Source organism: Ambystoma mexicanum, chromosome 3p (assembly GCF_040938575.1).
Source record: "Ambystoma mexicanum isolate Mex_15411 chromosome 3p, UKY_AmexF1_1, whole genome shotgun sequence".
NCBI classification, from domain to species: Eukaryota; Metazoa; Chordata; class Amphibia; order Caudata; family Ambystomatidae; genus Ambystoma; species Ambystoma mexicanum.
Genome location: NC_090925.1, coordinates 660,355,642 through 660,380,552, shown reverse-complemented (window position 1 = coordinate 660,380,552; position 24,911 = coordinate 660,355,642).

The window sequence follows — 24,911 nt, the reverse complement described above, 5'->3', positions numbered from 1 at the left end:
GCGGAGCAAAGCTACAAATTAAAGGTGCGCTCCTTAAAACCCAAGCAGGGTCCGGTCCTCCTGGCAATCCGGTTCACTGTAGCTGTGCACAGCAAATTTGACCAGAGGATGGAGGCCTGGCTTGGTGTTTGGCGAACTGGTTGGTCCCACCAGCTCAAGGGAAGAAGATGCCTTGCAGATCTTCTCTGTCGCCGAAGTTTGGAGATTCAGACCCGCAACAGTGCTTCACCGGGAGGTTCAGGCATGGTAGTGGTCCTCTTCTTTCAGCTTCTCTTGGGTTCACTCGATCCAGTGATGACTCTGCCTTCCAAGTCCCAGAAACCCGCTTTTTATGCAGTTTTCCCCCCATTCACACAGCTTGGCTGTCAATCACACAGCAGGGTGGCTGTCCTGGCGGGACAGTCACCACAGCCAATCATACAGAGTGGGATATGGATCGCCAAGGAGACCCTGTGCAGGGAGTCGCAAATCCCTCCCTCACATCCTTTCCCTCTCAGACATTCAGGTGCTTAAGTAGGGCTTCTGTGCAGGATAAGGACGGCGAACAAAGGAACCAAATCTGGTTTGGCACGCAGAGTAAAACACGAGAAAGACCTTTACAAAAAGAAATGGTGAATAAACCCAGCCAGAACCAAAATAAAATAAAAGGGGTCTAGCGGATTAAAGTTCAAGGCTACTAACTTAGCTTAGAACAGTACCTAGGCTATTTTCATAGACCATGGGAGGGAAAAAATGGTAGATACCACTGCCACCAGCCAAATTTTAAAGAAAGGGGAATGAAATAATGTTCCTTGAGAGATAGACAAACAGGGATAACTAGTAACCCTTTCCAGTACTCTATTTAAGATAGTTTGTACTGGGTCTGTGAATTTAAAAAGACTAATAAAGTCAATGGCAACTTTACATGTTCTGGGGACAGTAATCAGCCTCAGCAAATGGAGTTCAGATTGGGAAGTCTACAAAAAAGACAACCCTGTGTCACTGAACTAGAGGTGCTGTGTGACACATAGTAAAAAGATGATGGCCATGGAGTAGGTGAGACTCCATAGTCTATGAACACAAAAAAAATTTAAACCACACAGCAAAACACATGTAAGAGTGGGGAAAAGGCTCACACTGGTGAAAAACATAAATCCTAGAAATCCAGCAAAGCTGCTGAGGGATTCAGTAGGTAAGGGAAATTGCCATTCTGGAGAATTCTCCCTAACGCAGGGGATGAGAATGACAAAGTTATCCAGCGAGACCCTGAGAGGAAAGAAAGAACCAAACACGAGTCAGACCTTAGGCGCAGAGCAGTGCCCAAGGACTTCCAAGTTGGGGATGAAGTCCTTGTCCAACAGCCAATGACCAAAAAGACAGACTCCTGATATGCCCCGAAAACCATGAACGTCATTGCAGTCAAAGGAACGATGGTGACAACCCAAAATGAAGACAGGGAAGTCACGAGGAACAGCTCCTTGTTCAAATGCCATATCAAGAGAGAGGACTGTGAATCTCTCCCTCCAAAACCGGACCCGGAACTGAGAGAGCCACATGATGACCTATGCGTCCCATCCAGCGAGACCAGTCACTGAGGAGTGGTGCGACCAAGTCGCCAGAGGCAGAAGGGTCAGGTGACAGAAATGCCAGACCCCAGCATGTGATTCATAAACCGTCCCACTGGGTTGAAAAGTGTTAAACAGGACGTTCGAACATTTTTCGGGGGTGGTATTACCTCCCTCTGCCGCTTTAAGGCAGAGGCACCAAAGTTGCAGGGTGTGTTTGTCTGACGTAGGAGGTCAAAGGGGAGGAGTAAAAACGGAACAGGCAGTTCTGAGTTCATGTTGGAATAAAGAGGTTGTTAAGTGCCCTCTGGCTCCATGTTCACTTATTTACAGGCCCACTAAGGACAACACACACTTTATTTAAGTAAGAAGAGATGTGCGTGTGCAGCGCTGGATTAAGGCTCAGGTTGCTAAGTGCACATTTCAGTTCCACAGCACATTATGAACAAAGGGCTTTATTGTACATACATGGCACACTTGGTGCCTTGGAATACTATTGTAAATTGATGGCCAGGGATGCAGTTTTGTTTTAAAGAACTGGGTTGTTGGTTTCACTGCTTACAATGTCTATGTAATGGAATGATGCTTTAAGTATTCATTCTCACCGGATAACATATTGTTAAACTTGAAGCCCAGAAAAATATTGGGCATTCGTAGGATGTTTCTAAAAATCCGGGCAGCCTAGATAAACTTAAGCAGCCAGAGAAGTATTATATGAAGGTATGATATAGTATTTATAACGCACGTATACACACGTGTTTTAAGTATAAGGTTGAGGTATGTTTGAATTCAGTAGATGCCTTCAACTGTTACAACAAAGGATGGTGGTCCAGTGGATAATAGCTTGTTTACGGCAACCGACAATATGCATGGCTCACTTGTATTAGGCTTTAAATATTATTGTTTCACAGACATTGCATTGTGTTTCTAGCTAGAACAAGGAACGAACATGGGCGATATGACGTTATCTGTTAGGAACGCATATTGCGCCTCCTGGGCTTATTGAATAGAGCGGGAATGGATTATTCCTCCAACAAGATACTTTTTGTCAGTAAACAAACGAAAGATACTTTATTCTCGATCTGTGCCTCTGTGATCAGTGTGCCTTGTGCGTTACTTAAAATGCCCCCTCATGTCTTCATGTGCGTGACAAATCAACTTCGGTTTCTAAACCATCAATCCGCCCCACACCACTAGAACACGAGAAGGGATTCAAACATATTTGAATAACAAGAACATTATAAACCTCCTTGTCCAATTTTGGTAACATGGACGGAACAGCAGGCTTATCACTTAAAGATTGTGGATCGTTGGTTAGTTGCAACACAGCGAAAATCCAATTATTACCCAATAATAAAAGGGACTGTCCAGTCAAGGTTGTTTCAAAAATATCTGCTTTATTTATGTCAAAACAAGCACTTCTAGAAATACTACTGAGTTACAACCCACTCTGTAAAGGAATGCAGAGGACAGACTGTTTCAAAGAAAGAAAAGGGGTGCACTCTGGATACTGACAGGAGAGTGGTCAGTATGGCCACAACAGTTTAAGGTTACTTGACTTCAGCTCCAAGGGAGCAATGGGTCTTAAAATGTCCCTGGGGTCCTTCTGGGAAGGACCAGTGGGACAGAACCACAATGTACTTTGTCATGTAACTGTTCTTGGTTCAGGGTCCAGCCAGCTTCACTGTGCTTTACAAGCTTCTGTGACAGAGTTTAAGACAGGAGTCAGCTGCGGGAATGAGGTGGCACAATGGTTCAGCGAGCAAAGCTGGACGAACAGCTGCAGGTTCCCCTACATGGCAGCTCATGGTCAGGAATTGTCTCAGTGCTGATCAGCGGTTTTGAAGCTCTCGTCGAGACGGCTCTGATTTCTTTAGGCGGCTGTGGTGGATGTCAGTAGATGCTCGTCGAAGCAATTCTCACAGCAGGCTTGTGTCATTCTTTAAGATGGATGGCCCAAAGCTGAGGAATGTGTTGCAGGCAGCTGCCTTGTCCTTGGCTTCGGGTTCAGAGACCTTTCAGAGCTTCCTGTATAGGGCGTTTGTTGCATATCCTAGCAGGGCACGCTGTGTGCTGGTTGGATTCGGCCTCAGTTCCCTTGGAGATGTTTAGGAGAGGGATCTTGCTTACCTCTTTCGAGGTCCTGACCTTCTTTCACTGGTGGAAGATATAAGGCAGACTGTACCTTCAGCCAGGGTCCAAGGATGAGTTCTTCTTGCTATTCCTTGCAAAGTCTTCTGATGATCTGCCAAAAGAGGGGCTCAGCCCTCTATTAAAGGCAAGTGGGACACAGTGATTGGTGTAGGCTAAGCCTACCTTAATGAACCAGTCCTGGGGTCCCTACCAACAAACTCCTGTATTCATGAGGTCAAAACCAGAATGCTTTGTAACAGGTATGTAGAGAGGTGCAAACTTGTCCCACCCATCCTCCTGTCTGTTGTCCCTGATTAAAGCATCCGGTCTCCCTTGAAGCTGCAGCAACCAAACTATCTGCCTCCTGCACCCACATTATCATACCTTATGAATGTGGTCCCTCTGTGAGGTGGCCTTCTGTAAACACACAATTCCAGACATGACAGCTCACTATCACAGCCACCAAGAGTAGGAGCTGGCTTTAGGTTGACACAGTTGCACATGAAAGGTTCCTGGGGTTTCTGGTCTCCTTTATTAACCTCTGCAGACAGGTGCCATGTGGGACTGTTTGAAGTACCCTGTAATTTGTATGCTAATCACTGCCAACAGCTGCAGGGCCCAGCAAAAGAGAAGGGTGGATCCATGGAGCCTTTGTTAGTTAATCAGGCTGGCCATGGCAGTGGTACGGTTGGCCCTCCCCCTTCCTGGAGATGAAATGGTGCACTCCTGGCTGTCACATTTAAACTAAATATGGCAGGGCAGACTTTGCATGTAGGATGTGTCTACCCGGAATACATGGGTCTATGCATTTTTCTTGGTGTGAGCATAGGAAAATGTGTGTGGATTAGTGGCACATACTCATGCCTTGCGCACCCTCCGCCCTCTCCTAGGCTCCCACTTACCTGCCATTATCAATTGTCCTGGCACCTGTACCGTGCTGGCATTGATCCTTTCGGTGACAGCCATCTCATCTTGCCATTGGGAGCTACATCACCATGGGCACCACCATTGCCATCTTATCGAACATCTGTGGTGTGGGGAGATGGGTTGGCAAACCTTGGTACCAGATCCCTGGGGGGTTTTGTCAAGACAATTTCCTGCATCGCTAAAGCACCTTGTCTGGATACGTCGCAACGGATCACCACACCAGATCAGGTACGAAACTTCAGCGGGGTTTCGCTATTGACAATTAATCCCACATATTTGAAGAAGTTGGTCTGCCATCATTCTATTTATTTATTTTCTAAAACAGGCGAGCACACATCCACCGTGCATATGGTCAAATAGCTTACATGCCCCTCAGCCTCAACATGTGAACCATCATCCTACCGAGGATCTGTTTTGTCATCTAGGCGAAAGTACTGGCTGAGGCCATCTGCATTTCATTGCTGTGAGCCTAGCTTGTGCTGGATGTCCATATCTAATCCCTGTAGGGAAATGGCCCCACGCAAACGCTTAGGGTTCTCCAATTCCATGGCCATTAACCCTTAAAGAGTCCAGTGGTCAGTTTGGATAATAAAGTGCGGTCCAAATATGTAGGGTTTCAGCTTCTTTACTGCCTGCACAACCGTGTAAACCTCTTGTTCGATGATGGCCCAGTGCCTTTCCCTTTTTGTCAATTGCCTGCCAATGTAGTCAATAGATTGCTCGTCCCCCTGAGAGGTGAGCTGTGCTAACACTGCCCGATCCCAAAATCATAGGTGTCTCTCTAGATAATGAACTCCTAACCATAGTCTGCCACTTTCAAAACTAGGGCCCTGCACAATTATTCCTCCAACAAGATACTTTTTGTCAGTAAACAAACAAAAGATACTTTATTCTCGATCTGTGCCTCTGTGATCAGTGTGCGTTGTGCGTTACTTAAAATGCCCCCTCATGTCTTCATGTGTGTGACAAATCAACTTCGGCTTCTAAACCATCAATCCGCCCCACACCACTAGAACACGAGAAGGGATTCAAACATATTTGAATAACAAGAACATTATAAACCTCCTTGTCCAATTTTGGTAACATGGACAGAACAGCAGGCTTATCACTTAAAGATTGTGGATCGTTGGTTAGTTGCAACACATCGAAAATCCAATTATTACCCAATAATAAAAGGGACTGTCCAGTCAAGGTTGTTTCAAAAATATCTGCTTTATTTATGTCAAAACAAGCACTTCTAGAAATACTACTGAGTTACAACCCACTCTGTAAAGGAATGCAGAGGACAGACTGTTTCAAAGAAAGAAAAGGGGTGCACTCTGGATACTGTCAGGAGAGTGGTCAGTATGGCCACAACAGTTTAAGGTTACTTGACTTCAGCTCCAAGGGAGCAATGGGTCTTAAAATGTACCTGGGGTCCTTCTGGGAAGGACCAGTGGGACAGAACCACAATGTACTTTGTCATGTAACTGTTCTTGGTTCAGGGTCCAGCCGGCTTCACTGTGCTTTACAAGCTTCTGTGACAGAGTTTAAGACAGGAGTCAGCTGCGGGAATGAGGTGGCACAATGGTTCAGCGAGCAAAGCTGGACGAACAGCTGCAGGTTCCCCTACATGGCAGCTCATGGTCAGGAATCGTCTCAGTGCTGATCAGCGGTTTTGAAGCTCTCGTCGAGACGGCTCTGATTTCTTTAGGCGGCTGTGGTGAATGTCAGTAGATGCTCGTCGAAGCAATTCTCACAGCAGGCTTGTGTCATTCTTTAAGATGGATGGCCCAAAGCTGAGGAATGTGTTGCAGGCAGCTGCCTTGTCCTTGGCTTCGGGTTCAGAGACCTTTCAGAGCTTCCTATATAGGGCGTTTGTTGCATATCCTAGCAGGGCACGCTGTGTGCTGGTTGGGTTCGGCCTCAGTTCCCTTGGAGATGTTTAGGAGAGGGATCTTGCTTACCTCTTTCGAGGTCCTGACCTTCTTTCACTGGTGGAAGATATAAGGCAGACTGTACCTTCAGCCAGGGTCCAAGGATGAGTTCTTCTTGCTATTCCTTGCAAAGTCTTCTGATGATCTGCCAAAAGAGGGGCTCAGCCCTCTATTAAAGGCAAGTGGGACACAGTGATTGGTGTAGGCTAAGCCTACCTTAATGAACCAGTCCTGGGGTCCCTACCAACAAACTCCTGTATTCATGAGGTCAAAACCAGAATGCTTTGTAACAGGTATGTAGAGAGGTGCAAACTTGTCCCACCCATCCTCCTGTCTGTTGTCCCTGATTAAAGCATCAGGTCTCCTTTGAAGCTGCAGCAACCAGACTATCTGCCTCCTGCACCCACATTATCATACCTTATGAATGTGGTCCCTCTGTGAGGTGGCCTTCTGTAAACACACAATTCCAGACATGACAGCTCACTATCACAGCCACCAAGAGTGGGAGCTGGCTTTAGGTTGACACAGTTGCACATGAAAGGTTCCTGGGGTTTCTGGTCTCCTTTATTAACCTCTGCAGACAGGTGCCATGTGGGACTGTTTGAAGTACCCTGTAATTGGTATGCTAATCGCTGCCAACAGCTGCAGGGCCCAGCAAAAGAGAAGGGTGGATCCATGGAGCCTTTGTTAGTTAATCAGGCTGGCCATGGCAGTGGTAAGGTTGGCCCTCCCCCTTCCTGGAGATGAAATGGTGCACTCCTGGCTGTCACATTTAAACTAAATATGGCAGGGCAGACTTTGCATGTAGGATGTGTCTACCCGGAGTACATGGCTCTATGCATTTTTCTTGGTGTGAGCATAGGAAAATGTGTGTGGATTAGTGGCACATACTCATGACTTGCGCACCCTCCGCCCTCTCCTAGGCTCCCACTTACCTGCCATTATCAATTGTCCTGACACCTGTACCGTGCTGGCATTGATCCTTTTGGTGACAGCCATCTCATCTTGCCATTGGGAGCTGCATCACCATGGGCACCACCATTGCCATCTTATCGAACATCTGTGGTGTGGGGAGATGGGTTGGCAAACCTTGGTACCAGATCCCTGGGGGGTTTTGTCAAGACAATTTCCTGCATCGCTAAAGCACTGTGTCTGGATACGTCGCAACGGATCACCACACCAAATCAGGTACGAAACTTCAGCGGGGTTTCGCTATTGACAATTAATCCCACATATTTCAAGAAGTTGGTCTACCATCATTCTATTTATTTATTTTCTAAAACAGGCGAGCACACATCCACCGTGCATATGGTCAAATAGCTTACATGCCCCTCAGCCTCAACATGTGAACCATCATCCTACCGAGGATCTGTTTTGTCATCTAGGCGAAAGTACTGGCTGAGGCCATCTGCATTTCATTGCTGTGAGCCTAGCTTGTGCTGGATGTCCATATCTAATCCCTGTAGGGAAATGGCCCCACGCAAACGCTTAGGGTTCTCCAATTCCATGGCCATTAACCCTTAAAGAGTCCAGTGGTCAGTTTGGATAATAAAGTGCGGTCCAAATATGTAGGGTTTCAGCTTCTTTACTGCCTGCACAACCGTGTAAACCTCTTGTTCGATGATGGCCCAGTGCCTTTCCCTTTTTGTCAATTGCCTGCCAATGTAGTCAATAGATTGCTCGTCCCCCTGAGAGGTGAGCTGTGCTAACACTGCCCGATCCCAAAATCATAGGTGTCTCTCTAGATAATGAACTCCTAACCATAGTCTGCCACTTTCAAAACTAGGGCCCTGCACAATCCTTTTGTCTCGACCCGTGACCCAGAACCCCACTGGCATCGTCACATGCCAGGTAGGGTTAGGACTCAGGGTTCATTCAGGGCCCCAAGGGCCTTACATTATCACCAGGGACTCTCCCGGAGTCAGTCCTAGCGCCTTTGGCGCCAGGCTCATATTTGGAATGGGACTTGAGGGGACTACTTTTTGTGTGTAAGCCTGCAGCCAAAATGGAGGCACCCACACAGTCTAGTACCTAAGAACCAGACTGTGCGGTGCAGTATTTTAGGGTGTGGTAGCCCGGACTACTTTACCTGGACCACTTTACAGGGGTAGGCTATATAAACCACACCCAAGCTACAGAACGTGCTTCGTGTTATTCTGCAGCCAGCAGCGTGACGCTCATTGTGTTCAGTGACGAGCACCCAGCGTTCCTGGAATAGTCGACCTGCAGAGGAGACAAAAGAACATCATTAGCCATCCCTGCTTACCTGTAGCTTTCCATCCTTCTATCCCGTCTACTTGCGGTCTCCCATCCGGTTGGCAGCATCTTCAGGACATCACGCACGCACCGGAACGAAGCACCTGGAGGGAGAGAGAAAAAAGGACAACGTTAAACAGGTTACTCACTGCAATCACAGCAGTAACCATAACCTCCTCACCTGGCTGCACATTTCTTGGCCGGGTGTGCTCTGGAAAACTCTGCATGTCCAAAAAGACCATCGTGACCTGAAAAGGAATAAAGAATACATGTTAGCCCAAAAAGACATTAGCGCACTGCACTTCTCGCTGAACCTACCATTCTTCATATGCTCCGCGTCCATAATCCCGGCAGGAGCCTGATCCAAGCAGCGCACCCAGCGAACCTAAGGGGGAAACAATCAGGGGAAGACATTAATAGCACGAAGGAAAAGCAAAGACCTTCAGAGACTGCTATAATCGGACTTACCTCCTTAAAGACACTTGAATGGGTTGGCACCAGTGAAGTTATCTCAGTCGCTTCAACCCGCATAAAACGACGCGCCCCTGCGCAGAAAGCAGGACAGAGAGCACGTCAGACATCATAACAAGGCCCCCCTGCCATAGAAGACATCATCCCGAATTGGTCACATCCGGCGGGAATCTGGCAACCAGGGCATATGGGTATCCCCGTGGATATCAGGGGAGCATAACAGAACGCGAAGCCTCATAACAAAATCCACGTGGGCGCCATGGAGACTTCAGAAATGGACCAACTTGCCCAGTTATTAGGACAATTACGCGCCGAAGTGCATTCGGCTAGGCAAGAGACTAATACCCTGCGAAGGGAACTTGTTGTCACCAAGGATCGCACTGAAGAAATCAGCAGGCAACTACTGCAATCACAGGCCGGGCAAGCTTTATTACCCGGACAACTTTGCCGGCACAGGCAACTACTTCGTCTACTGCTCCAGTGCAGATCAACTTACCTGGAACAATACCGTTAGCACCGCCAGTACGTTTTTCAGGAGATCGAAGAAAGTATGCTGCATTCATGAATCAATGTCGCCTTCATTTCCTCTGCAGACCAGGTGCATTTCCTAACGATCAGGCACGAGTAGCATTTATTTTGTCATATCTAAGCGGTAGTGCAGCAGATTGGTCGGTGCCGATTGTGAGCTATGATGATCCATTACTACGTGAATTTGGGGGCTTCCAAAGAGAAATGGAAAAGCTCTTTGCTCGACACACCCACAAACAAGCTGTAGACAACAAACTCTTATCACTCCGGCAGGGAAATCAGGACTTACTAACATACATAGCAAGCTTCAATAGGTTAGTGGCCGAAACCAGGTGGCCTAAAGACAAGAGAACCACATTGTTTCACTGAGGCCTTCAAGGGGAAGTAAAGGACGTCTTGGCTCAGGTAGTTAACTAGAGACTGTAGTGAATTTATCAATCTGGTGGTGCAACTAGATCATCGACTACAAGATCGGAAAGCGGATCGGTCCAAATCAGACACACGGGCCGTGTACCTATACTGTACTGCGGACTGTCAGGGCACTTCTTAAAAGACTGTCCAATAAAACCCCCCAAGCGAATTGTGGGAGCTACAGAAAAGGATGAGAGTAAGGAGTCGGAAAACTGCCTAGCTAGACAAAAGTAGAGGTCAGTTTGTCGAGTGAGAAGAATGAGCCACCGACCTCACATTTTGCAATACCAGTGATCCAAATCAATCACCAACAACCTTCAAGGATGCATTCCGTTGAAGCTTACATAGACATCAGAGCAGTTGGGAATTATATTGATCAAGATCTGGCCGCATGGATGGGGCTTCCCTTAAGTTTTAAGCCGAACACAGAAAAGGTAACCACAGTAGATGGGATTGAAATTGCTTCCGGACCAGCAACCCACTGTGCTGCAGGAATAACCCTGCTGTACCAGGATGGACACCAGAAATCGATTTCTTTCGATCTCATCAAGGCGCCTCAGTTTCAGCGAATATTAGGGATGCCATGGTTAGTTGCTCATAACCCTCGGATAGATTGGCGTGCAAGAAAATTGACTTTTCCTCATGATTGCACCTCCACCTGTTATCTCCAAGAAAACAAGTCCAGTTTCAAGGTTTCTATGAGTCCTAGAACCAGTATATCTACACTTGCCGCCACCAGTACTCTCCCAGAAGAATATCAAGATTTCCAGGATGTGTTCCAGAAGGAACAAGCTAATACACTACCACCGCACAGGTCCTATGACTGTCAGATAGACCTCATACCTGGTGCACAGATCCCTTGCGGCAGAATCTATGCGCTCACTGAATCAGAAAACCAGCATCTAAAGTCTTATCTGGACCAGTACTTGGCAAATGGGTTCATCCGCCCATCCAAATTCCCGGCAGCCAGTCCCCTATTCTTCGTACCAAAAAAGGAAGGGGACTTGAGAACCTGTATTGACTATCGCGCCCTGAACCAGATCACCATGAAAAACCGTTACCCTCTGCCCCTTATTCCAGAGATGCTAGATCAAGTCAAAGATGCCCAGATTTATACTAAGTTAGACCTCAGAGGAGCGTACCACCTGGTCCGAGTTAAAAAAGGAGATGAATGGAAAACGGCCTTTCGTACTAGGTATGGGTTGTTTGAGTACCAGGTAATGCCTTTCGGGCTTTGCAATGCCCCAGTGGCGTTCCAATATTTTATGAATGATGTCCTAAGGAAGCTGATCGATGTTTGCGCCCTGGTCTACAAAGATGACATCCTAGCGTATTCAACCTCAGAACAAGACCATGTCAAGCACGTCTGCGCTGTCCTTGCCATACTGCGCCAGCATCGACTATACGCAAAACGTGAACACATTTTTTTCCACGTAACCGAAGTTGAATTTCTTGGGTTTGTTCTTACTCCGAAGGGCATTCGAATGGATGCACACAAGGTGGATGCCATTCTTAAATGGCCCTCCCCGACCTCATTAAAAGGGGTCCAGAACATGCTAGGTTTTGCAAACTTCTACCATCGATTCATCCAGGACTTTTCTCAGATTGTGCATCCGATCACGTTACTTCTACGAAAAAACAATAAAAAATTCATGTGGTCAGAAGATGCCGAAAAGGCCTGCCAAGAACTAAAGGAAAGGTTCATCTCAGCCCCGATTTTAGAACACCATCGTCCAGATCTTCCTTACATCGTGGAAACTGATGCTTCCAGTATGGCTATGGGAGCGGTTCTTTCTCAAAAAGACCCTGAAACTGGCCAATTGCACCCCGTGGCCTTCTGGTCGCGAAAATTCACATCTCCTGATTATGCCATCACCGATAAGGAACTACTTCCTATAAAATCCGCCTTCAAGGCATGGCAGCATTATCTCTTAGGGGCCATGCACACAGTCACTGTAATTACAGACCATCGGAACTTACAATATTTAAAAACAGCAAAGGTGCAATCCTCACGCCAATTACGATGGGCCCTTTTCTTCGCAGAGTATGACTACGTAATCACTTATCGACCAGGCGTAAGAAATGGGAAAGCTGACGCACTATCTCGCATGGGCATCGATGAAAGAGAATATGGAACTCCAGATCCAGTGGCCATTATACCTGAGGACAAGTTTTTAGGCCTCACCACAGCTTTAACTCAAACTGAACTTAACAATGTGATCCAACGTGAAATAACCACAAGCGAGTTACTGAAATGGCATACCAAAGGAAAACAATATACTGTTAAAAATCAACTTCCATATTTTGACGAACTCCTGTACGTGCCTAAAACCGAGCTACAACAACAAATCATTTCAGACTATCATGATTCTTTGATGGAGGGACATCCCGGAATTGCCGAAACTCTAGCCAAAATAAAATGCAATTATTGGTGGCCCACCTGGCGTCGAGACGTCATCCAATACGTTCAATCATGTGGAGTGTGTGCACAAAACAAGTCATTGAAGCAAAGACCGGCTGGCCTCCTGCAACCATTAGAAATACTTCCGGAACCATGGCACACACTCTCTCTCGACTTCATTAACAGTTTACCTCCCAGCCAAGGGTTCAATACCATTTTAGTTGTAGTGTACCTATTTCCTAAAATGGCACACTTTTTGCCTTTCAAAGGCCTTCCAGATGCATCTCAACTAGCAAAGGTGTTTTTGGAAAACATTATCAAACTGCATGGATTCTCTTCTGTCCTGGTCTCTGATCGAGGGAGCCAATTTGTATCGAACTTCTGGAAAAAGTGCTGAGCTATGGCTCATATCGACATACGGCTATCCACCAGCCATCACCCCCAAACGGATGGTCAAACAGAGAGGACCAACCAGACTCTCGAACAATACCTACGATGCATGCTGCACCAAGTCGAAGGAACCTGGAGAGATCTATTATGGATAGCAGTATATGCTTACAACAATTCAGTACATTCCAGTACTGGTCAAACACCTTTTTACACCCTCTACGGCAGACCTCTCCACACCTCCGAACTAGACAGCCCTCCCAGCCTCGAAATGCCAGCTGTAAAGACTCTTCATACAAACATCACTCAAGCCATTAAAAAGGCAACAGAGCAGTTAATCCAAGCCAAAAGTAAGCAAAAAAGGTTTGCAGACCATCATCGGAAAAAGCCTCCTGACTATCAGATAGGAGACAGAGTTTGGCTAGCAGCAAAATACATACCACGAAAGAGAACCCAGACTTTTCACTCTCGCTATTTCGGACCTTATCCTGTTCAAGCCATCATCAACCCGGCAGCAGTTAAACTAACATTGCCAGCTAACATGCAAATTCATCCAGTGTTCCACGTCTCACTGCTAAAACCAGTACAACCCGGTACACGAGTTAAACCACCACCTGAACCCATCATGATCGATGGAGAACCTGAATACGAAGTGAAAGAAATCCTGGATTCCAAATATACCGGATCCAAACTATACTATCTAATCGATTGGAAGGGTTATGGCCCTCAAGACAGATCTTGGGAACCTAGTGAGAACATTCATGCACTGTGTTTAATTAGAACGTTTCATCGAAACGTTCCAGACAAGCCTGGACCAGGCAGAAGAATCACCTTAGGAGGGGCCTTGGGGTGGAGTGCTGTCATGACCCTGACCCAGAACCCCACTGGCATGGTCACATGCCAGGTAGGGTTAGGACTCAGGGTTCATTCGGGGCCCCAAGGGCCTTACATTATCATCAGGGACTCTCCTGGAGTCAGTTCTGGCGCCTTTGGCGCCAGGCTCATATTTGGAATGGGAATTGAGGGGACTACTTTTTGTGTGTAAGCCTGCAGCCAACATGGAGGCACCCACACAGTCTAGTCCCTAAGAACCAGACTGTGCGGTGCAGTGTTTTAGGGTGTGGTAGCCAGACTACTTTACCTGGACTACTTTACAGGGGTAGGCTATATAAACCACACCCAAGCTACAGAACGTGCTTCGCGTTATTCTGCAGCCAGCAGCGTGACGCTCATCGTGTTCAGTGACCAGCACCCGGCGTTCCTGGAATAGCAGACCTGCGGAGGAGAGAAAAGAACATCATTAGCAGTCCCTGCTTACCTGCAGCTTTCCATCCTTCGATCCCGGCTGCACACGGTCTTCCATCCCGTTGGCAGCATTTTCAGGATATCACGCACGCACCAGAATGAAGTACCTGGAGGGAGAGAGTAAAAAGGACAACGTTAAACAGGTTACTCACGGCAATCACAGCAGCAACCACAACCTCCTCACCTAGCTGGGCATTTCTTGGCCGGTTCCGCTCTGGAAAACTCTGCACGCCCAGAAAGACCATTGCGACCTGAAAAGGAATAAAGAATACAGGTTAGCCCAAAAAGACATTAGCGCGCCGTACTTTGCACTGAACCTACCATTCTTCATATGCTCCGCGTCCATAATCCCGGCAGGAGCCTGATCCAAGCAGCGTACCCAGCGAACGTCCGCACACCTAAGGGGGGAATCAGGGAAAGACATTAATAGCACAAAGGAAAGCAAAGGCCTTCAGAGACTGCTATAATCAGACTTACCTCCTTAAAGACACTTGAATGGGTTGGCACCAGTGAAGTTAACTCGGTCGCTTCAACCCGCAGAAAATTACGTGCCCCTGAGCAGAAAGCAGGACGGAAAGCACGCCAGACATCATAACAAGGCCCACCTGCCATAGAAGACATCATCCCGAATTGGGCACATCTAGGGGGAATCCGGCAACCAGGGCATACGGGCGTCCCGTGGATACCAGGTGAGTGTAACACCTTTCTTTAAATTCTGAAAGTAGGTTTAACAGGCGGAGGTCCAAGTTAACTTCTTTTGCATTAATTTGGAAGTTAAATCATTCAGGGGCATTACAATGGTCCCATACCACTTGATGAATGACCAATAGTACCTGGTGAGACCTAGACAGGTTCTCACCTGTGTCTGTGTGGTGGCAATGTCCCAATACTTAACAGCCTGTACCTTCGCTTCGAGAGATTGTTTCTTACCTCCACCGACCAAGTGGCCTAGGTAAGTCATTTAAGCCTGTGCTATATGGCTCTTTGTGGCCGTGATAGTCAGACCTGCGTTCCACATCACCTGAAGCATTTGTTTCAGGTGGGATACGTGATTCTCCCAGGTGTGGCTGAACACAGCAATGTCATCTACATAGGTGGCACTGAATTTTCCAGTCTAGAAAAATCCTGGTTAACCATCCTCTGAAAAGTAGCATAGGCAACTGGAGATCAGAGCCATTGTGGGTTCCCCTGGTTCCAGTTCTGCCCCCCCCTCCTTTTTGGAGGCAGTCACCAGGATGGGTTTGAACCAGGGGATTTTGGTATTGTGGGTTCTGGGATGAGATGATGGGCGGCGGTAGCTCAGTCTCCATATCTCCCCAGTCTGGATTGGAATCGCTTGGGACCCATTTTTCTTTGGGAGGAGTTCCCCCATCTCTGAAGGAGAAGATCCTTTCCCCAGGATCCTCTGAGGATCCCTCTCCCTCAAATTGGAAGACCTGAACCTCCTCCATAAAACGGGTCTGTTTGGGTCCTTTGTTTCTCCTACCCCCCCCTCTGCTCCTTGGGAGGCAGGCTTTCAGGGGCAGGAGATTTTGTTTCCGGTTCCTGGTTTTCCAGGGGCTGTTTAGAAGTTGGGAAGGAAGCTTCCTCCAAGGCTTTACACCCCCCCTTCCCCTTGTGCCTCCTCCCTGGGAACCGGTGTGTTAACGGGGTGCTGCCCCCGTCATTGCTCTGGAGCACCAGGCCCAGAGTTTGGTGCATTCTGTGCCGGTATGCCCATCTGAGGGTTCTGCTGAGCCGTTAGCACGCGACCCAGCTCCTGTGCCATGTTCTGAACCTGGCGCTCTAACTGGGAAACCCGCTCAGGCTGATACGGGGCCCTGTTTTCTCCCCTGGGTTGATCCCGGGAAGGGTAGCTATCCCTTCTCTGGTAATACCCCTGGTTGGGAAGATTTTGGTACCCCTCCACCCTTGGCCTCCCCTCTCCCGGATTAGGTTGTCTGGGCTCAGGGAATTGGGGAAGGAAGGATGGATGATTTTGGGGTTGGAAGTTGGGTGGATATCTGGGGAAAAAGTTCTGCCCAGGATTTGGAAAATTTCTGCCCTCCGGTGGGAAGTTAGGAGGGAAGTTCCCTGGGTTAGGTGCTTGGCTGGATCCCCCCCCTTGGGCTGGAGGAGTCCACACATAACCCAAGATGGGTCGATTTCCCTTGTAACAGGGACTTACATAATCAGGAGAGCGAGGGACCCCATTTGTGGGGCTGCCTCCTTGGCTCCCTGTCTGTGACTGGCCCGAGGACCTTCTGGGCCTAGCATTATTAGGTGCAGGTAGGTTTTAAGGCCCCCCATCTCCAAATCCAAAACGGGGGCAACCTTTACCTCTGCCACCTTGGCAGCAGCAGGGGTGCTGTTGGTTTTGGGGTTTTTGGGCTGGTTTTTGTTTTCCACCGGTTTCTGCACCTCGTAGATGCGGGTGGCTTGTTCAATGACCCATTCTAAAGATCTGTTCTCATGAAAATCTCTCACGAGCTGGGTCATTATATATTTGGGCAAGGCATGGAAAAATGTATTGACAAATTCTCTGCTGTCTGTGCGCACCCTTCTGGTGGTCTGCGCAAAGGCACGTTTCAGTTCTTGCACGAATTCTTGTGGGGCCTGATCCTCCCCACATTGCAAATTGTAGGCTGCCTTGCGAGCCTCTTGAGGATTTCTGTGAACAGAAAAATGTTTCAAGATGGCCGCCTTATAGGTGGACCATCTTAAATGATTTTGGTCCTCCAGCCCCGCAAAGAAACTGGAGTATTCTGGTGAGAAGGTCCACTTTACATATTGGATACAGCTTTGGCTGTCCTTCAAATGAAAAGTCTCCATCATTTGCTCATAGAGCTCCAAGTGTTCCCAAACAGAGTACTTGGCGTTCTTATGATAAGGCGTGATGACACTCCTGATTGCCTTAATCTGTTTCAATGGGTCCTTAAGCAAGGCCCTTTTTGCCTTATTGGCCTTTTTGGTTCAGGTAACCCTGGTCCATTCATCCTCTGACTCAGAGGCACTGCTCCCAGAGGTTCCTGTCTGCTCTTCCAGGTTTTCCCGGATTCTGCGAGCCTGGGAGTGGCTGGCAGAATGTGGGGACCTGGTCTCCTGTGTCCTGCGCCGTTCAGAGGAGTCTTCAGATTCCTCCTTGCTGCCAGGATTTGATGGGTACCCCCCCCACTGACCTAATTGGGCAGATGTTTTCAGGATGCCCTTAATGGGCCTATTCTCCTGGGGTACCCCACTGAATTGCACTGTGCTTGGGTGCCCATACCCGGATGCCCGCCCATCCATTCCTGGGAGGTACTGGCCTATGAGCCCCATGCTTCTGGCTGGATAGTAATCTGCCATCCCTGTGGCCCGGTGCTCATGTGCGCCAGGGGACATGGGGGTGGCAGAGTCCAGGGACTGAGAGAGATAAAGGCCTCTGGTACTAGGGCTCCTGAGGTTATGCTCAAGAGTTTCCCTTTCCCAGCGAACCTGGTCTCTATCCGCTCCTGCTCCCTGTTGCAATGCAAGAGCCTGCGCCTTCAGTTCCTCAGTTAAGGCCTTACTAGACTCTATCAGTCTCTCCTGCATCGCTACCTGTTGTTGGAGCCTATCATTGTGCTGGCAGAGGGCCTCATTCTCTCTCTGCGTTTCCTGATTGGTCCTGGAGCACTGGGCCAGTCTTTGCTGCAGGAGGGTTACCTCCTGAGTCCCATCCCTACTGGCCTGCTCCTGTCTTGCCAGAGCCTCCTCCACCCTCCTGGTGTGCTCTAGCAAGTCCTGGTGTTCTTTTTGGAGGTCACCCAGTCCCTGGTGGGCCAGGTGATTTTCTTCCATTTTTCTTTTTAAGTGGCAGACTTCCTGGCCTAAGGTGTCCCTTTCCTGACTAAGAGTCTGCATCTGTACCGTCAGGTCGTCCCTTTGCCTTTGGAAGGCACCAGCTTTCTGGCGCTCCTGATCAAACTCTGCCTGGGTATCCAGGTCTTTCAGAATCAGTTTATTGCTCTCTGCCTTCTCCCTATCTAGGTGGCTTTGCAGGGTGACTACCTGCTCAGCACATACCCTATTGAAGTCTAACTGTTGCTCCAGCTTTTTCTGGCTCTGCAGTAGGGAGTCCAAACCTTCTTGGTACTCCTTCTGCAAGGCCAGAAATCTGGTATCCTGGTCAGCCTTTTCCTGTTGCAGGATGTCCATATCCTTCTTTATTTTAATGATGTGCTGTCTACTCTCATTTTCTGACTCCTGGCTCCCCTGCAGCCTCTGCTCAGAAGAGACCAGGTCAGATTGGACCTTCTCTAACGCCATCTGTCGCTTATTCGCCAGATCTTGGCTTTCAGTACATTTATCCTGCATGTCTCCCATATATAGGTAGAGGTATGCCGCTATCCTAACCATCTTGTCTTGTTCATCCTTAGCTTTAGGAGCCATGTATAGTTCACTCAGGGCCACATGTAAGGGACCCTGATCTCTCCATATATCTGACCCTGTTTCCGTGACCTGTTGCGTGATGGCCTGCAACCAGACCATGCGGTCCTGGTGAGTCCACTCACCTCTCACAAATAACTTATGTAAGAAGTGCTCTCTGGCTGTTTTCATGTCTACTAAGGTCGTCATTCTAGAGATTGGTCTCTGTCCTGACTTACAGAAGTTTGTATTTTATTTTTGCCAAACAGAACTTTTCCTTAGAGCGTTCCTTTGAGGAGTGCTTTACAGCGTAACACAGCGTGGTGATCCGACCGGATGTGTGTATCTGATCAGCTGGCACACTGTATTAATCTGCACAAGTGATAGATCTAACCCAAACGTCCGGCCGAGCCCCCAATTTGTAAGAGGATTCAATTCAACACTGCAGCTAAGTCAACGCCTAGTCTAGAATACTGAAAGAAAACCCTTATTGATATATGCTTATGTCCTGTTCATGCGTTCTGGATGACTACTCCTATATAACACCCCTCTCTTGGAATCCCCCTGACCCTGCTGAGCCAAGAAGTAGTTCTGTTTTGCAAGTTTAAAAGGTTTATTTGATAATTTAAACAATAGATATATATATATCACACTTTATAATAAATTAATAATTGGATATCACACTTAATCTGAGCAGTAATCAATAATGGATAGTCTAACACTAGCACACTTGTGAATAGGAACAGAAGAATAAGGTGGTAGAGAATGCTTTATATAAGTTCAGATGGATGCAATGTTGAATGAAAGGCAGTACAGAAAATACTCAATATGATTTCAACAAAACAATGTAATCACTTTTCTCTGGCAATCCACTCCCCCCCCTTTTTGCAATGCAAGGAAATGGAAGGAAAGCACACAGTTCTCAGAAATGCAATCAAATGTAATTCAGTTCACCCCAGCAGCTTAGACTACAGAAGTTTGAAACACAGGCCCAAAATGCTTTTATATGTGCTGGCAATGAAGTGAAAAATATGCTAAATGCTTTTAATTCCCTCTAGAGGTTCAGGGTGAGTGGTATCTAGTTAATATTAGTCCAGGCTCACTCTAGCAATGATTCAGGGATGGTTCTTAAGAGGCAAACGAATTTTTTAGCAAGGAAAGCAAGGAAGCTGCTGTTTTCACACGTGGCTGATTTTTATCCAAATCGCAAATCGCGGTAAAATTTGCGAGTGCGAGAATCGTGATTACGGAGAAAGTATGAGGAGTAGGAAGGCGTGTTGGAAAGGTAAGATTCTAAGCTTTCAGAGGAAAGTCAAACCAAGTTCCTAGCCCAAATGGTTACAGAGTTACGGACAATTAAATAAAGGTAGTTTTTCAGATTTGAAATTTTAAACGTTCAAAGCAACAGGTTACAGCTTGCAACCAGAAAATGACAGGTGACAGCTTTGCAAATGACAGGTGACAGTTAGGAGGCAGTTCTGGTTAGATTAAAATAGATTGAATTATATTATTTTAACTAAGAGATTGGTTCTGCACAGTTCTGCTAGGTACTCACAATATATTTTTTAAATAAATGGGCCTCGCCACGGATCTGGTCAACAGGTTTTCTTCACTCGCCACGGACGGTTTCTGCGCACAGCATCTGGGTCAGCTCTACTCTGCTGGTCTGGTCTGGGTCTCTGGTTCTGATCAGGTCTTTGGGTCCGGATACAGCGGTCTCCGGTTCAGCTGGTCTCTCTCTGGATACAACACTGCTTTCTGGCAAATGGCAAGAGTTCTTGCAAAGAATTCAAACAGCTCGCCTGGCTGTGATAGTGGCAATGATTTGAGGCCTGCTAAAGAGGGATTTAGCTTGTAGTTGACCTCTCTGCTACAAATTCTGAAGTAAAGTATTGGTCTCTGAAGGTGGATAGATTGAAGTCTCTATGTTGGCTCTCTGGAGGTTGATGGAGGTAAAGTATGGATTTTCCCGGCAGAGCGTCCGGCAGCAGATGGAATTGAATGTCCCTATCTGTCCTGACTGTCTGCTTTTATGTGTTTTGAAAGTGGGTGGAGAGGCTAGCTTTCTAGGCCCTACCCCTCTCCACTTGTCATTGGCCACTTCATCCTCTTCCCCTTGATTGGGGGAATGAAATGAAGTGTCATCATGATGAGGTCTGTTTATGATACAGAGAACCCACCCCTGTCAAATTACACACAATCTATATTTTGACCCAAATGCATATTTGCACAGGTACACATTTGTTTAAAATTACATGCACCCATCACATATCACATGAGGTATCCCCTGTTCAAACTCTGCTCTTCCTGGGGGCTTGCATTAAAAAATGGCAACATATTTCACTTTTTGGTCAGGTTAACAATATTGGATTTTTCCCTGCATTTAAACAGATGTGCCCATGGTGTGTGGGCATTAGGTGGTGGATTGTCAGATTTTTAACATACATACATTTAGAGCAATATCCTCTTTTCCGCTAAAACCCCCCTGAACATACCACCGGGTCCTAACACGTCTTCAAATGTGCACAGAAAAATCACAAGAATAATGATATCACTTATAACATTTTCACAAGTCCGCTCTATGAATGATCCATCTTTTTAGATTTATGTTCTGGCCCCAAAGGGGTGTGGTTTCCCCCCAGCACAAGGTTGAATTTCTGGTTTTTCCAGTTCTGCCAAGCCAGCTTGCTCTCACAGGCAGTGCTCCTCCCCTTTCCTTCCAGGAGGAAGCCACATTTACGACTCCCACCAATAAAACATTTGCCTGAGTCAGGACAGGGCTTTGTTCAATTTCCTGCAGAGCCCAGGTAATTCAATCATAGAAGTGTCATATCCCATTTGGTGGGAACAGCAAAAGGCAGCTAGGCCTGGGAACTGCGGTGGATCCAGTTTCACTCCAATTGGGGGGAAGTTGTCAAGCAGAATCCAGTTCCTTAAGCCAGGCCCCAGCTAATGTCACTTTTAGTTACCCAGTTTTCTGCATTCAAATAAAACTAACAATTTTTACATATGCAGCTAGAATGCTGATTCTAAGTTTAAAACTATGACATTTAAACAATTTCAACCTATGTGACACTCAAAGTAGGTCACTCATTTCTTTTAAACATTTAGATTTTTAGTATCTTTCAGTCCAAATTTACTTAAACTGCTGAAATCCACAGCTAAGCCAGTCTTGTTATAAACCTTCAAGTCACTTCAGAATATAACTTTACATTGTATCCACCTCTCAGTAAGTCTTTCTTTGGCCTGCTTTGGGTTAATTTATTCAGTTTTACACAAAAAAGTCTGGTGTTGTTTTAAAACGCCGGCTTTTTGATAGTGGTGAGTACTGGTAATGCACCCATTTTTGGGATTTAAGAAAATGAATTCCCCACAATTCTAGGTTGGTTTTGGCAATCAGCATTGCCATTCCCAATGGTTTCAGGCTACTGTGTGGGTAGTCCAATGGTGGTTTTAGGCAGTGCCCTTCTGTGCCCATAACATCGGCAAAAATGGGTGGCAGCCTATTCTTCATGCATTTCCCTGGGCATTTTCTGGGAAGCTCTGGCCATCATGATGTTTTCAATGCCAGTACTGCACAGTTTTTGAGGTAGGGCTCGGATGCATGGGTAAAAACATCCCACAGATGTAGAGAAGTGGTAGGTGACTCCACACTCTTCCCACATAACCTTCATATACGCTGATATGAAGTTTGTTCCACTGTCAGAAATGACTTCCTTTGGGAAACCAACAAAGAATATTCCAATCATAGCTTTTGCAACCGTGGGGGCTTTGATGCTCCTCAGAGCGACAGCTTCAAGGTACCTAGTGGCATGGTCTACCACCACCAAAATGTATATGTTCCCTGAGCTGGTTTGCGAATTCAAAGGACACACAATGTCCATGCTGCCCAACCACGGGTAGTGGAATTAAGGGGACCTTTGTGACACCACCTGACTTGCCAAAAGCCAGGCAAGTTTGGCAGGACTGAACACATTCCTTACATTTTACGCCGGACAGTGGCCAGTAAAAGTGCTCAGACAACCGGTCTGATGTTTTGGTAACTCCCATGTGACCTGCTAAAGGAATTTGGTGAACCAAATCCAAAAGGAATTTTCTGTGGTGTTGGGGAATGACCAACCTTCTGGTGCCCTCTCCATCAGAGACTTTTGTCTCACTCTGCAGCACTCCATCCTCCAAGTACACATTGAACAATCCAGGGGCCTCACTAGCCTGCTCCTCCAACTGCTTCCACAAGCCCACCAGAGTGGGACACTCTCTCTGGGATTAAAAGAAGGCAGTCTGATCGGGCGCCCGGCTGATGTACACTCAACCAGCTTGGGCATGCCCTTCAGCTCTGAACTTACCTGGTCCTTCACCTCAGTTCCCAGTGCTGCAGCAGGCAACTCTGAAGTCACTGAGTCCCCTGATACCAAAGTAGCATTGGTCCAAAGTGTGACTGGCCCCTCTCTCACAGGAGTAGGTGTCTCAGCAGTCTGTGTAACTGGACCAGGTGCTACCGGACACGCTGGTTCCTCACACAAGCCCTCTGTAAGCACTCCAAGCCCTTTGGCCTTGGATTTAGTAGCTGCTGCGACTATCTCGGGGTCGGAAAGATCATTATCCAATAGACATAGGACAGGGATTGAGTCTCTCACTGCTACACAGCGCTGGGTTATTTCACCTCGCTGTTAGGAAGAATTCTCCAGAATGGCTAATTTCCCTTACCTACTGAGTCTCTCAGCAGCTTCTCTGTTTTGTTTTTTCACCTGGTATGAGTGTGAGCCTTTTTTCCCATTCTTACATGTGTTTTTCTGTGTGTGTTTAACATGTTTGTGTTCATAGACTATGGAGCCTCACCTACTCCATAGACATCATCTTTTTACAGTGTGTTACACAGCACCTTTAGTGCAGTGACACAGGGTTTACTTTTTCAGACTTCCCACTTTAAATTCCATTTTCTGGGACTGACTACTGTCTCCCAGAACATGGAAAGTTGCCATTGAGTTTATTAGTCCTTTTAAATTCACAGACCCAGTACAAGCTATCTTAAATAGAGTTCTGGAAAGGGTTAATATATATCCCTTTTGTCTGTTTCTTGTGGAACATTATTTTTTTCCCCTTTCTTTAAGATTTGGCTGGTGGCATTGGTATCTACCCTATTTTTCCTACCGTGGGCTATGTAAATATCCATGGTACTGTTTTAGGCTAAGTTAGTAGCCTCAAACTTAAATCTGCTGGACCCCATTTACTTTTATTTGGTTGCGGCTGGGTTTATTCGCCATTTCTTTTTGTAAAGGTCTTTCTTGTATTTTACTCTGCGCGCCAAACCAGGTTTGGTTACTTTGTTCACTGTCCGTTGGCAGGCTTCTGTCCGTTAGGCGCCTGAATGTCTGAATGGGACAGGATATGAGGGAGGTGTTAGAGACTTCCGGCACAGGGTCTCCTTGGAGACCCATTTCGCACTCTGTTTGATTGGCTGTGGTGACTGTCCCGCCAGGAAAGCCACCCTGCTGTGTGATTGACAGCCAGGCTGTGCGGAAAACTCCATAAAAAGCAGGTCTCTGGGACTGAGAAGGCAGAGTCGCCACTGGATCGAGAGAACTGAAGAGAAGCTGATAGAAGAGGACTTCTACCATGACACAACCTCCCAGTGAAGCCCTGTTGTGGGTCCGAATCTCCAAACTTCGATGACAGGGAAGATCTGCAAGGAATCTTCTCCCCTTGAGCTGGTGGAACCAACCAGTTCACCAAACTGCAAGCCAGGCCTCTCTTCTCTGACAAATTTGCTGTGCACATCTACAGTGAACCAGATAGCCAGGAGGCCCGAACCCTGCTTGGGTTTTAAGGAGCGCACCTTTTATTAGTTGCTTTGCTCTGCTGCTGGTTTCTTCCCTAGGCAGTGCAGGACCCTTCAGTCTTCCTACTTCGTGTCAGTCCGACTGTTGCTTCAGGAACCGTGAGCCTGCAGGACCAGCCAGGACTGTCTGCCTCAGCTACAGCCTTCTTCTTCATTTAAGGTACTGTTCTAACCCCGTCTTTCGTTCCGTCCAACCGCAGTGAAATGTGTTTGAAATCTTTGTCAATCCGAGGGCTTGCCCTTCTCTATTCTTTAAAGTAACTTTTCTTCCGACCAACTTTGTTCCGAACTCTTGGCAAAGACTTAAACACGAACTACTCTGAACTGTGTGATCATCTGCAAAGACTCTGGTCCATTGACTTTGGTTCAGGCCTCTTGATTTGATTTGTCACCAAAGTAGCCTTTTCTAGATTGCCCTGCTTACTTAC